Here is a 15485-nt window from a genome sequence, read left to right as displayed (position 1 = left end):
GAGGGGTTTAAAGCAGTGGAAGAAGATGATGGATTTGCATGAGAAATAAATCTCTTGGCAACACTTTGGAAGGTGCATTGGCCAAGGGGAGGGGGAGGAGGGGTAGTAAAGGGAGACAGGAGCTGTCTATAATACAGATGAAACTTGTGAATGTTTGCTTAGGAAAAATATGAAATGGACTAAGAAATTACGAGATTCAAATGTATTGTCTCTTGTGTTCTTTTTCAGCCCGAGTTTGGTTCTTTGGTTGAAACACATCTACTGCGTCTCTCTTGAGTGGATATGCATTCGACATGCAGAGTTTCTAGTTAGTGGCATGAGTAAGTCAACTAATACTAAATGAACACTAGCCTCTTGCAAATCACAATATAAAACACTGTGCTGGACACCAGGGGGATACCAGGAAGCCTTGGTCCTTGACCACAAGAAACTTACGGAAATAAAAACATACATTTCGATATTCATTGGAAATTCAAGCTGTGTTTGTTATTAGTTATCAAAAAGTGAGGATGGAATCATACTGCACTCTAAGAGGAGCAGTAGTAGAAGTCGTTTTGTGGAAGATGTAGGTCTTGGCCTTTGAACTTGGCTTTGAAGGCTCCTGGGATGGGTAGAGAGACCAGCTAAGGGAGGACAGTGCAGGTGGGGGAACTGGGTGTAGTGGTTGGATCCACACTTGTGGTTTCAGTTTGTCTTGATTTTCAGGGAGAGTCGACTGGACGTCAGACATAAGAGAAAAGCGCAGTAGCTTTTGGCAAAGAATAAGGCAGTGGTAATGCTTCCATCTTGAGTCGTGCTCACTTCTCTGCCATCCCTGCTGGAGCTGCACACAATTGGAAAGGCGTGTGGGGTTGACAGAGAATAGGCTTGGGGAGGGTGGCGGGGGGGCCCTCCATGACTCTGACTGCCGCCCCAGAATTCAGCACACTCTACTTTTCTGGACCTTACCTAGCGCCAGGGAAGTTTGGAAGCTCCCTATAACAGGGGCACTTGGGTGGCTCAGTTGGTTAAGCGTCTGACTTTGGCTCAGGTCATAATCTCATGGTTCGTGGGTTCGAGCCCCGTGTCGGGCTCTGTTCTGACAGCTAGCTCAGAGCCTGGAGCCTGTCTTCAGATTCTGTGACTCCTTCTCTCTCTGACCCTCCCCTGCTCATGCTGTCTCTATCTCTCTCTCAAAAATAAATAAAACATTAAAAAAAAAAAAGAAGTTCCCTATAACAGAAGGGGCTATTTCTAAAGTCACACCCACCAGAAACCCCAACCCTTTGCCTCTGAATCCTGAGACAATCTGCTCTTGTGCAGAGTTCAGTTGTACCGAAGGGTCGACTCGACTCTAAGTTACCCTCAAGCCCCAGGCACAAGTTGCCATCTGATGGCCACCTGCCACCACCGGGGGCAGAAGGTAGGGAGGAAGAGCAGAGGGATTGAAACTGGACCCCGTGGCAGCAGAGGCAGGTGTGGACCAGGCTGAGAGAAGCAGGCTTGCCTCGGGGAGAGAGTGGTACTGGCCTGTGGGGCTGGGAAGTGCGGGGGGGGGGGGGGGGGGGGGGGGGGGGGGGGGGGGGGGGGGGGGGGGGGGGGGGGTGGTCTGTGCGAAGTGTCAGGACGGTGTGGGGAACGTGCCTCAAAGTCTGGCCAGAGGACATCAGTCTGCAAGGTGAGTTCACGCGGGAATGTCACCAGGCAGAACATTTCCGACCCTGTGTGTTCTCTGGAGATGCTTGTGGACTGCTTGACCAAGGGCCAGGGAAGCCAAAGGGGTGGGAGACTCCGAACACAGCCGACGGACCTCACTCTGTTTCCGCTGGACTTGGTCCTCCTCTGTCTGGTTTATACCTTGGGGCTCTGTTGCATAGGTGAGTTGAAAAAGAAAAGGATTCTGATGACAGAAATCAGTTGAACATCTTAGGCTGTCGAATGGTCTTCCCACAACATTCTGTTTTGGTCCCTGTTTTGAGGAATGTCCTCAGGAAGGCACTTGTTGAGCACCCCGACTCTGTGGGGGTGCCCTGGCATGGAAGCACTGAGCCCCCAGGATCTGCTCGGCATGTGCAGACCAGCCGAGGCTCTGCTGGGGTCGCGGGAGGCAGGGCCGGGGAGCAAGAGCCACAGAGCTGTCGTTGGGAGGAACAATGGGCTAGTGTGAGCGCCGCCCGAGGGGTTCCGCGGAGGGGACAGTCCACCGGGCTGTGGAGGCGTGTTTGTCCAGGCAGGAAGCCACCGGGGACCTTGAGCCAGCCTCCCCTGGCACATCTCCTGACCCTACCTGCAGCGGAGCCCCGGGCACCTTGAGGACGGCAGGAGCGGTTGCTGGGAAGCCCATCCCAGCCCCCCTGGCCGCGCACACTTCTCGCGCTTCCTGCTTGTGCTTGAGGACTGGCCCCCTCCCCGCCCGGATCCTGGAAGGATTCCCTGTTGTGTCCGGGTTGCTCAGCCTTCTTCCGTAGCTGCTTCATGGCCTCACCATCTGGGAGGCGTTCCCTGAGCCAGGCAACTAAGATCTAATGCAATTGCTTCTAAAAGGGAAGGGTCTGAAGGGGACAGGACACCTCATAGGCTCTTATCAGCGTCTGTGAAATGGGCGATTTTATGAGTGTACTTGCGTGTTATTTTCCCACTGTGTAAGACTGTCGGGCCGACACGGGTTTAACTGTACCTTGGTGGGTGGGAGCAATTGTATCACAAGGAGACACTGTGCCTGGTGTCAGTCACCTGGGGAGGAGGTCTGCTCAGACCAGGCCTGGGCTGTGTGCAAGTATCTGAGGAGGGAGTCAGGGCGGGCTCACACGGAGATACACAGTAGCAGCGTTGACGAGGCACACAGTGGCATTAGTGTGAATATTATACAGGGCAAAGGTAGGACCCTGAACCATCGGAATAAGCTAGTGGTGGCACTTGGTCGGCCTGAATTCCTCCCCAAGCCTGGTGTCCTCGGGCTCATTCCCACTGTGGGCTCTCGTGTGCAGTGGTTAGTAATATAATGGCCAATCTTCACTGGGCATCTGCTGTTGCTGGCATGGTGGCGTGCCTTTCCATGCAGTGTTCTTTTTGATCCCCAGAATAGCCTGGGAAGGAATTACTACTTGTATTTTACAGATGAGGAAATTGAGGCATAGAGTATTCAGTGACCCGTTTGAAATTACAGTTTTAAGGGGTAGAACCAGAGTTTGAACCTGAGTCTAATTCCAGAGATCAAATTCTTAACTGCTTTTTGCTGTGGTGTCCTCTGGACAATATCAGCCTATCTTGACTATGCCAAGGATTACTAAGGGGGCGTGTTCAGTTTAAGCTTGGAGGGAACTTTTTGAGGGGTGGCAGAGCTCCCGAGGAGGACAGAGTTGCAGTGTGTGGTGGGTCGTGGGGTAGGGGCCATGTCACTTGGTCACTCACCCCTCTCTCCTTCAGTGTTTCCTTCTCAGGTACACCTTATACACTTTGTTCTTTCTTTAGTAATTTGGGAGCCACCCCCCATGGCTTCTTTCTGCAACCTCTGCCCAGTGCTCTTCCCACCTTTGGGTAATGAGGAAATTCTCTTAAGGGTCAGAAGATGCAACTAAAATTTAGAACTAAAGTAGATCTCCAAATATACAGTTCTCTGGGTGGCCAGCATCCACACTCAGCTACTGCCTGGTTTCAGCATGTACCTTTCAGGCATTCATGGGGACTGAGAGCCACAGTCAGTTGTCTGTGCTGCCTAAGGGCATTCGGAGGGCTGGACAGGGCAGGTGCTCAAATGTCTGATGTCTGCCATTTGCTCTTGCCGATCAAATCAGTCCAAGCTGGCATCTCATTCTCTGACAGGTGAGAGCAGAGCGCTACCTAGATTACATGATGTGACTCTCTGTCATTTATTAACTTATTTAGTAACCTGGTTCCTCAACCCAGAGAAATAAGAGGGAGCTCCATGATCACAGTGGACTTGGAGGAGACCTTGGGGCAATCTACGTAGGATCAACCCACAGTGATCTATCTCCCTGTTCCTCTAACAATCTTTGTACTCATTGGTATGTATACTTGTGAATCTAGATGACTGTATCATGTAATCTACCAGCACTCTGTTACATGTTCTCATGCCCCTCTGTGGTCTAGGCAATACCACATGACTCCCCTTGGGGGCCGGGCGCGAGCCCAGCCACAGCATTGTAATAGTCATAGCTATCACTTGTAGATGCTTACTATCTGCCAAGCACTTGCAGTGTTTTATACATACTAACTAATCGAATCCTTACAAAAAAGTTAAAATATTTGCACTCAGAGAAGATAACTTGTCTAAGGCTGGTAGATGTGTAGGTTCAAGACTCAAGGCTCAAAACTTTTAACAGCATGAGCTTGAGTCTATTGTGAGCCATTGCACCCTCAGTCAGTATCCTGAATAAAGTCCCTGGTGTTTAGTGACTGCAGTTGGAGTTGGTGGGCCAGGGCGCTTGCTCTCCAATTTCAGGTGCAGCTGCTGTTGTCCACGTGGTTGTCTGATAAAGAATAAGTGGCCAGCGATCAACCCATCCATGAGACTTTACTGAGCATATACTCTACAACTGACATCATGTCAAATTTCCTAGATGCCAGAGGAACCAGATATGCTTCCTTAAGGAACTTGCTCTTCTTAGACCAGAAAAGGCAATTTGCCAAGGTTTCTGCCTTCCACAGCTTGGTGTCGTCAATGCATTGGGCAGCCCACACTCAAGCTGAGGTGGATCTGGGACTTAGCAATCTGTCTGTAACTTGCTCTGGGGTCTGTGCTCTTGCCTGGAAAGGCTGCCTCCCTGGTGCGACATGGTCGCCTTGTTGCAGAGATAGCAGCGGTCCAAGTTGCATCGGAGTCTGAACAAGAGGGAAGGCAAAGCCATTTGGGTCTTATTAGACTTTTGGTTTCTGGATGTGGCATCCATCCCCTGGGGAAACCCTTGCAGGCATCTGTGAAAGAGCGGAGAGCTCACCAGAGCCCTTGCCCACCTCCTGCTATATGACTAAGCTTGGGCCTCCTTGAACCCAGTGTCTGCTTCGCCATGGTGAGGGCAGTGCTTTGTGTTCAGTTGATGTTTGTTGAATTTGTTGAGTGTAGAATATCTAGAATATAAAAACCACTGATGGCTTTTAGCTGTATCTTTAGCTGGGTTTTTAGAAATGCTTTTCTGCATGTGCGTATCTCTATGGAAATACAAGATGTTTATTTGGGAGATGCTTTCTGACCCACTGTTTTCCTTGTTCTGCTGTGAGGGTATTGGTGCTGGCTGTCTCTCTTCCTCCTGCCCGCACCCTCTCCCAACCCCCATAAGTATGTAAGTTCTGTGAAGTCAGGGACTTTCCTTGTTCACTACTATGTCCTCAGTGCCAAATACAGCCTGGATAACAGCAGAATGACAGTAGAGTCAGCAACTCTTTCCTGAATGAATGCACAGATGACTGATAGATTGTCTGGGACCCAACTCTCTTGTGGGGAGTGCTTCATGGCAATATGAGCTGTTCTCGTCACAAGAAGAAATGTATAATGATATGTGGGGGTGGATGTTAATGAGACTTAACGTAGTGATCATTTTTGCGGTATATACTTGTATTGTTGTGTTGTACACCAGAAATGAATATGTCAATTATATCTCAATTAAAAAAAAAAAAAAGAGCTGTGGAATCCTCATGTCCAGGTGGGATCCCTGACTCTCCTCATGAGCTGTGTGTTTCAGCCAAGTTTCTTAACCTCATTCTGTCTGTTTTCTCACCTGTAAAATGCGGCTGATACTTCAAAGCATTGTTATGAGGATTAAATGAAATAGTATATGCAGAGTATTGAGAACAGTTCCTGGCATATAGTAAATGTCCATAAATCTCAGCTCTCATTGGCTTTGCAAACTGGAAGGTACATGTAGAGCTTCTGGAGCTGTTTGATCTCTGGCCCCTCCCCTCACTTTGATTTTTATTTTTTTCATGGTGTGACTGTGTCTGTTTGTGGAACACATAGCTAAGAAAGGTTTATTTTTAATATACTCATGCCAATCAATTTATCTCTATTGTATGCCTGTTACATTTCTAACCCTGTTTTTGTTTGTGTTTTCGTTTTCCGTATTTGCTCTCACAGGTAACGGCAGAGATGTAGGGCTCGAGTCAAAAGCTTTCATATTAATTAAAATATTTCATATTAAAAATAACAACAACAATAATGGCCACCATTTATAGACTCTTATTATATTCTGGACATCGTATACTTTTGTGGCTAAGTGCTTGCCCAGACCAGGGACAATGACGTGTAGGTACTGACTGTCAGTATCTGACTTTGTCTCTGGGTTCACTGAGCACATGCTGAGCTTGGTTCCCTAGACTCTCCTGGGTGGTACTGTGGCTACACGTACCTCACACACTTACTGCTTGATTGAATTAACAGCTCTGTCTTTGGGGGCAGATCTTTATTCCCCTTGGATGTGTGGAGTGTCTAAAATTTTGGGTTGTCTTTCTGTCTTTATCATCCTTTTCCTCTTTTTCTTCTTTCTCCACTTGCATTTCTATTTCTGTCTCCTTTCCAACCTCTCCAATCCTTCATTCATTCATTCGAGCTGCTCTCCCAGCAAACTACAGCTGCCCTCCAGTGACACTCACGGCTGCCCAGGAGCGCGACACGCATGCAAATAGACGTGTTGGAGCTTGTCTGCGGCCTTTTCCTTTTGGTAGTAAACCAAACTTTTGATTCACAAGGAAATAGACCTTAGCTTTACCATAGTTCCCGTTTCCATAGTGTTTGGCCACAAATCAGGAACTCCACCTGGTGAAGATCCTGAGTCACCAGAGGGCTTGGTGTTGCAGGAAGAGGAACTGCAAGAGATTCTTTTGTTGCGCTTTAGAAGGAAAGATGATCGACAAGCATCATTGGACAAACTCCCCTCCCCTTACTCTTCTGAGCCTTTAGCTCAAGGGGAACAGAGAGCAAGAGCATCCCTGATGTCTGCTGTTGGGGGGGCTCTGGTCACTTGGGGGACCTTTCAACACTGCACAGAGAAGCAGTGAGACTGAGTGCTCTGAGTCATGGCCATGCCGAATGGGTGTCAGGTCACAGGGTCACCTGATCGCTATTCCTTGGCGGGGCCAAGCTCCCCTCCGTGCGTGGGAAATGATGGTTATTCGCTTCCCTAGACAAAGGATCTTCTGCGCTACACATAAGCTGGAGACTTTTGTTTTTCTTCTTAATCAGGGCTTTCTAGGGGCATTCCAATGAATAAGGGTTTGAAAGAAGATGGAAAGGAAAAGAGATCTTGAGAAAAAAGAAAGGACTATCTTTTTTGTTTTTAATTTTAATGATGAATGTGATTCATACTAACCAAGTAAGAGAAACAGTGTGACTATCTGAGGAGAGTCAGGAAAAGGATGGGCTAGAACACAGCACCCTATGATCACAGACACTCTCACTACACCGGAACAGAAGGGACCTTCCATAATCTGCTAAATGGAATCTTTGATAAAGCCTCCAGCTAAGAGCACACTTAATGGTGGAAGAGATCTGGAAGTTGATAAGGTTGTTCTCTGTTACAACACTCAAGTGGGAGATGCTTGAATTTTGGCCCAGGAGGGTGAGGGGAGAAGGTGACCCATAACAGATACTCGTGGAGTGCCTTGAACTGCACGTGGCCGAGGAGGTCACCAGTCAGAGGCAACAGCCATCCCAGGCAGGACCCCTTGCACATCGGTGAAGTCCAGCCAATTAAAATCCTCCTTGGAATCGGGTCAGTCTTATAGGGCTCCGTCTGAACAGGGGAGTGAGGGTGGAGGATGCTCGTAGGGGGTCCTGAGCCTCAGGAAGGATGAGTTTTTGATCACCTAAGTTAGTGTTTCTTAAACCCCCAAGTCATGTCATCTGATTTTTTTTTTTAAGATAAAAAACAGCTAATAGAGTCATACATAACTCCCAGACCTACTGAACCAGGTGTTCTGAGGCTGGGATCCAGGAATATTTCTTTATAATAATTATTCTGCATAATTAGGACGTGAACCATTCTTTAGGAATTCTTGTAGGACTTTTCATTAAAAAACAATCTGGTGTTTCACATCAGTGATAAATACTTGAGCGCAGGGGCTGTGTCCCGCATGAGAAATTCCTAACGTCCAGCATAATTTCCAGCATAGAGTTAGTGCTCAAAAAGCATCTGCAGAGGGGTGCCTGGGTGGCTCAGCCGCTTAACTACCTGACTCGGCTTGGGCTCAGGTTGTGATCTCATGGTTTGTGAGATGAAGCCCTGCATCGGGCTCCTCACTGAGAGCACGGAGCCTGCTTGGGATTTTCTCTTTCCTTCTCTCTCTCTCAAACTAAATAAATAAACTTTAAAAGAAAAGAAGCATTTGTAGAAGTATGATGGAAGCTATTTCTGAAAGGTGGCCATCCACTGTGTAGACTGCGGGAGAGGTACTGTTAGCAACATGGAGGTTAAACTATCAAATTAAACTTTCTATGCAGTGTGTGGTGCCAAGGAATGGTAAAGCATGGGGAAAAAAGTCCCCTTGCCTTGAAAGGACCACATGTGGGTAGAATAGTCTGGAGACTTTTTCTTTTGCAAAGGCTGTTTTTTAAAGCTCCGGGGCAAGGTAATAGCCACTAAGTTTTCTTGACTATTTTCCAGGATTATTTATGGCAGTCTTGAGCCATAGTTAACAATTAAAATCACCTTTAAATACTTGGGGCCATCTGTTTAGCATCAGGGGGCTTTCACTGTCAGAAAGGCCAGGCTGCTATGTACAATAAAACCCTAGCTTCTGAATACCGACACCCAACCAGGCGGCTCTGCCCCAGGTCTGTGCAATGGGAATGAATGGGATTTCCTTTTTTAATTGTACCTAGTCATAACATCTAAGTACTTAAGGTATAATAAAGCTGGAAATCCCAACAATTAATGCCACTCCTGGATAAGAGCTGCCATGTGCAGCTATCAGCCATAGGTGCGGATGATGGCTGGGAATTGGGGATGACAAGGTGTGGTCTGAATCCCACTGCTCCTTTGGCAAAGGTAGTGAACTTGCTCTTTCCTTGGAAAAATACAAAGCGTTGAAGCTTAAAGGGTCCCTAGTGTGCATGAGTTTTGAGAACAAAAACATGAAAGGGAATTCAGTTATGGAGTCTCTTGATCAGAATGAAACAATGAACCTTAGTAAATGTAGAGTACTCTACCATAGGCTATTGCATTTAATCATTGCAATAACAGCAATTATCCTTATTACTATTATTGTTATCTCGATCTAGAAGAGGTGGACACTAGAGCTAGGAGTTGAAACTCAACTTACCCAAGGCCACCCTGCTAACAGTGCAGTTAGATTCAGCACTGGGCTCTCTGACTCTGCATTAAATAATCTCTTCACTATGATCTGCTGTCCTGCCCGGAGGCAAATTCAATGGGAGAATGAAATGATATTTGTTTGGAGGAGAAATGAGAAATAGGCTTACCTGACTCAGTGTGTAAAGGAAATATGGGAGATTGCCTGTAGGTAGCAATGAAGTTTGATACTATGCCCATGGATTTCCCATATCACTTGGGGGCTCATTATTGTTTTAGCCCTATTTAGACAATGTATCTCTCATGTATTTAAAAATTTGATATCACAGTATTTCTATGAAATAAATAGTGGTTCTTAACCTTGGAATTTTCATGAACTCTACAGATTGTCTCCCAAGGAAAATGTATATAAGTGCATGCGCACGCACACACACACACACACACACACACACACACACAGAGGACTCCTCTTTAAAATCACTGGGTCCTCCCTTTGTCTCTCACCCCACCCCTAAAGAAAAAAATCTTCCTCTAGGGGCGCCTGGGTGGCTCAGTCGGTTAAGCAACCAACTATGGCTCAGATCATGATCTCACGGTTCATGACTTCGAGCCCAGCTATGGCTCAGATCATGATCTCATGGTTCATGACTTCGAGCCCAGCATTGGGCTCTGTGCTGACAGCTGAGAGCCTGGAGCCTGCTTTGGAATCTGTGGCTCCCTGTCTCTCTGCCCCTCCCCCACTTGCACTCTGTCTCTGTCTCTCTCAAAAATAAATAAACATTAAAAAAAAAAAGAGGGGCGCGTGGGTGGCTCAGTTTGTTAAGCATCCGACTTCAGCTCAGGGCATGATCTCATGGTTCGTGGGTTCAAGCTCTGGGTTGGGCTCTGTGCTGACAGCTCAGAGCCTGGAGCCTGTTTCAGATTCTGTGTCTCCCTCTCTCTCTGGCCCTCCCCTGCTCACGCTGTCTCTCTCTCTCAGAAATAAATAAAACATTAAAAAAGAAAAAGAAAAAGAAATCTTTATATATGACTTTACAAATTGCTCTGATTTTCTGGGCCACAGACAATCGTTATAGTTTAGGGGTTGCTCAACCTGTAGGCCATCAATTTTTTTTCATGCTCTAGTCTGTCCATATCTACATTGAGGATTCATTCATTGGAAGGTCATTTGGATTTTCTGACCACCCAGTACCAGATACCTGGCTATACAATGCTGACAATTTCTGTTTTGTTCATTGCTGTATCCCTAAAGCCTAGAACAGTTCTTGGGATAATTACATGATGTAATCTGGGGGATTTATTTTTTGTGTGGAATATATGTTTTTGAAAGTTGTGTGCAAAAAATGTTTGTAAATTAAACCACTGACATGTCATAGGAAAACTTGTTCTTAAAGGGAATTTATCCACAATTTCTCCATTATGTGTATCACCATCTAGTCCTAGTTTTATGAGAGTTACATTATTTTTTAAAATTACATATAGATGCTGGACTTTATCAAGTGTTTAGACACTGAGTGAGTTAAATTTCAGGCTTTTTCTCCTATAGTTTATTGAAGTGGTAAATTACATTGATAAAATTTCCTTAAAATTTTTTTTAATGTTTAATTATTTTTGAGAGAGAGAGAAAGAGAGACAGAATGTGAGTGGGGGAGGGGCAGAGAGAGAGGGAGGCCTAGAATCCAAAACAGGCTCCAGGCTCTGAGGTGTCAGCACAGAGCCCAATGAGGGGCTGAGTGCAAGAACCATGAAATCATGACCTGAGCCGAGGTTGGATGCTTAACCTACTGAGCCACCCAGGTGCTCCACGTTGATAAAATTTTTAAGACTAAATCATCTTTGTATTCCTGGGATAAATCCTACTTTATCATGATGTGGTGTTATTATTACTATTATGTCACCATCATATCTTATTTCTTAATACACCATTAACTTCAGCAAACCAATATTTTATTCGGGATTTTTGAATCTCTGTTCACAAATTGAATGGGCCTGTAAACTTCTTTTCTTGTATTGACCTTATCTAGTTTTAAAATCAAGAATTACATCAGCCTTTTATTTTCAAAGTACCTGTGGCTTTTTTGTTTTAACCCTAAGAGACAACACAGGGTTGGAGGTGTGTGTGTGTGTGTGTGTGTGTATGTGTGTGTGTTTAGAATTTAAACTCAATCCAGGAATTTGTATCTTTTAACTGGTGGGTTTAATGGTTTTTATATTTATGATAGTCAGGGCACGATTAGGACTTATCCTGTTACCTTGTTTCTATTTTCCATTCACTGTATCTTTTTAATACCTCCTTCTTGTTTTTCATAGAAAGATCTAGTTTTCTTCAGCTGGTTTAAAAATGTAACGTTTTATATCTGTTCTTTTTTTAAATGTTTTTATTTATTTTTTAGAGAGAGAGAGAGAGCCAAAGCAGGGGAGGGCCAGAGAGAGATGGAGACACAGAATCAGAAGCAGGCTCCAGGCTCTGAGCTGTCAGCACACAGCCCAATGCAGGGCTCGAACTCCTGAACTGCAAGATCATAATCAGAGCAGAAGTTAGACGCTTAACTGACTGAACCACCCAGATGCCCCTATATCTGTTCTTATAGTAAGAACCAAAGTGACAGTTGCCCCTTCTGATCCATACTGAGGTTTATATTTTCCCCTGTCGATTTCTTAAATTTATTATTACCTATATTTTCCCTTTTTTAAAATAAACACATCAGTGTGTTTCAATTTTCCCTTTGATCTCCTCCAGGATCACACATTATGATGCCTCTGCAAATTAAACAGAATATAATGTGAATGTGTCCGCTGGACTTGAGCAATCATGTTGACATTTTTGAGATATTTTATTCTGGGTAGTTTGGGATGTATTTTATCTTTCTTTCCAGCTTAAAGAAAATCCCTATCCTAAAGTTGACCCATGTATCTATCTGATCACCTTTGACTCCCAACTGCCTTGAAATTCTCCCAACCGCCCTTTTTATTTGAATGCTTCCTCAAAATGCAATAATAATAATTATTATTGTTATTAAGTGTATTTATTTATTTTGAGAGAAGGGGAGAGAGAGAGAAAGAGGAAGCATGAGCAGGGGAGGGGCAGAGAGAGAGGGAGGGAGAGAATCCCAAGCAGGCTCTGCTCTGTCAGCGTGGAGCCTGAAGTGGGACTCGAACCCACAAACTGTGAGATCATGACCTGGGCTGAAATCAAGTGTTGGACACTTAACCAACTGAGCCACCCACTCACCCCTCAAAGAGCAATTTTATTGTGAGGCCTTGTATGTCTGAGGACACTTTTGCAATGCTGCAATATTTAAACGATAGTTGGCTGGATTTAAAATGATAGGTTCAATGTTCTTGTCTTTGCTACTTTAAAAACATTTCTTCATTGTTTATTTTCATCTAGTTTTAATGTTAAGAAGTATAGTGTTTATATGATTCTTGTTAATATACTCTTTTTCTCCACAGGATTTTAGAGTTTCCTCTTTGTATGAGCTGTTTTTAAACTTCATAATAATGTATCCAGGTGTTAGTGTTTCCTTACCCCTATAGTTTGACTGTCCACCACTCTTTCAACATTAGATCTTTCTTATATATATAAGATATATATAAGATATATATATATATATATATATATTTTAATTTTAGGGATTTGTCTTCGTCATATTTGAGTCAAGGACAAGACATGAATTACCACTATCACCATTGCTGTTATCATGGTACTCTCTAACGCTATAAAAAAAGCAATAAGAAGTGTAAGGATTGGAAGGGAAAAGAGGAAACTGCTATAGTTAACAGAAGTGATGATCATCTATGAGAAAGACCATGATAATCAATAGATAAGCTGTTAGAACCAGTGAGAGAGTTTGGCAAGATGTGAGATAAACTCACAAGTATTATTAGAATTTTTTGGTAACATCAACAGCCAACTCAAAAATACAATAAAAAGTAAGACATTGTTCACAATGTCAACAGGAACTAGGAAGCAAATAAGAATTACCTTAGCTCAGAATACACCAGACTTCTATGGAGACAATTTTTAAAGTCGAATAATAAAGAACATGGAATATGATCTCAATAGATGGGGAGCTATCCCATGCTTGGTGGGGCCAAATTAATTTTATAATGATATCAGTCCTCCTTAAAGCAAGCTATAAAATTCAATGAAAATTCAATAAAAAATCCAGTTGCATTTTTTTTTGGAGAAGCTTGAAAAACTGATTCTAAAGTTTTAAGGTGTACTATAATAAATAACAGAGAAAACTTTCAAGTATTAGTACAAGAACAGACAAGGAGACTAATGAAATACAATAGGATTCAAAGACAGGCCCATGTATATAAATTAGGTATTCCTATTCAATAAAAGGACACCACGAGTGTCCTTAACAGACGCCAGATTAGGAGAAGAAATCTATATTGAGTAAATAGAATTTTACGTGTAGAATACAAAGTGCTCCTAATCAACAGGAAAATGACAGCAACCCCACTAGAAACATTAGCAAAACAACAAACAGTCATTTTAGAGAAGAAGAAATCCGGAAGGTTAACAGGCATATGAAGAGATGCTCAAATGCATTAGTGTTAGTAATGTAAAACAAAAGCATAATGAACCATCGCTACAACTATCAGGTTGGCAAAAATTGGAAAGCTGGCTGGTACCAAGTTTACCGGTGAAATGGAAACACATGAAGCCTTGTGAACTGCTGGTGGGAGTCCTGGAGAACAATCTGGTTGTATCTGGTCCACTTAAATATACGCATATTCTCTGACGTAGTAATTCTACCTCTGGGCATATAACCCATAAAAGGACGTTTCTCTGTAAAAAGGTGCATCAAAATATTCACTGATGCTTTGATTGTGGGGGGAGAACTTGGAGACAATTAGGCTGTTTGCATTCCATGGGCTCCTTTCAAGACATTCGAAGAGATGGAGGGAATGTCTACATAGCAGTGTGGTTGGATACAACATAGTGCTGCGTTACAAACTAAGGAACATGGTGAGCGCTATAATATGGTACCACTTACATGAATTAAAAATGTATGCATGCCAAACAGTATACATTTTGTAAGAACAGGTACAAATATCTACAAATAAAAGGGTTGACATCAACCAGATGAAAATAGCTGCTTTGACTGGTATGTGATCGAGGTGAGTGGGGACAAGAAAAAGAATAGGCATGGAAGACATGGGTGGGGAATGAATGAATGAAAGAATGAGTGAATGAATAAAGAAGAGAGGGACCTTTCATGGACCCATGATGATAAGATGCCATGGCTGAAAAGGATGATGAAGGCCCAAGTGGAAAGGGAAAAACAAGGGCTAGTCTAGATGATGGCACATGGAGAACTTAGTAAATACTTGTTCACTTGAAGGAAGGAATGAAGTCTGTGGTAAATCCTGTTTTGCAAAGCTAAGAATTCTTTTGCAGTATGGATCAGGGCTATTTACTGAATTATTTTAGGAGTTTTAATTTCAATATAGACGAGTTTTAAAAAATATGAGCACACCCAAATTTGACACATCTGGAGACGTTAAGAGAATTTATTCTTTTCCTCGACTTCTTGAAGCGTCATAATGGAACTTCCTTCTGCTCATTTGAACAATGCCGTGAAGTTTGACTTTGGATTCTCAAGCACAGAAATATTTCCCAGCAAATATTTGACATTTTGATCAAGTTTTGGTTCCCTTATATGTGGTCATTGATATCCAGAGTCTTTGCTGGAAGCACCGAGCTGGAATCTGCTTCTTGATCTTCAAGGTTATCGCAAGTTACTGGGCTTACAGCCGGGGATGATAGTGGGCTAACCTACTAACGTCCTTTTTTATCTGCTACTGTATAAGATCTGACTTGTCAGAGCATTCTAGATTTGTGTTCTCCCTCCTGTCTTTCCAGAGGATAGAGCAATCATCCCCGGGCTTCCATCAACCTGTTCTAGGTTTTAAACATGGCTGACATTTGGCTTTCACTGATTTCAACTTAACGAATATCTGTCAGTGTGATTAATTAAAGCTCTGGCTCTAGTAAAATGAACTTGAGTATGACGGCCAGCCTATCACCTAATCCCCCTGTGACTCTGGGCAAATTAAATGTCCTGAGCATTTGTTTCTCTGAGCAATATAGATAGTAGTTTCCTCAGAGTTGTGGTAACTCGATTAGATGATGTAGTTCAGGCTTACCACAGAGCTGGTGCCTCGTCAGTAGCCGTTATTATGATTTCTTCAGGGAAATCATCATGCTAGGCCTGTGAGGAGAGACCA

The sequence above is a fragment of the Hyaena hyaena genome, unplaced genomic scaffold (assembly GCF_003009895.1).
Source record: "Hyaena hyaena isolate Hyena2069 unplaced genomic scaffold, ASM300989v1 scaffold_36, whole genome shotgun sequence".
Classification (NCBI taxonomy): Eukaryota; Metazoa; Chordata; class Mammalia; order Carnivora; family Hyaenidae; genus Hyaena; species Hyaena hyaena.
The sequence above is the reverse complement of the archived record's forward strand: the minus strand, read 5'-3'. Positions refer to the sequence as shown.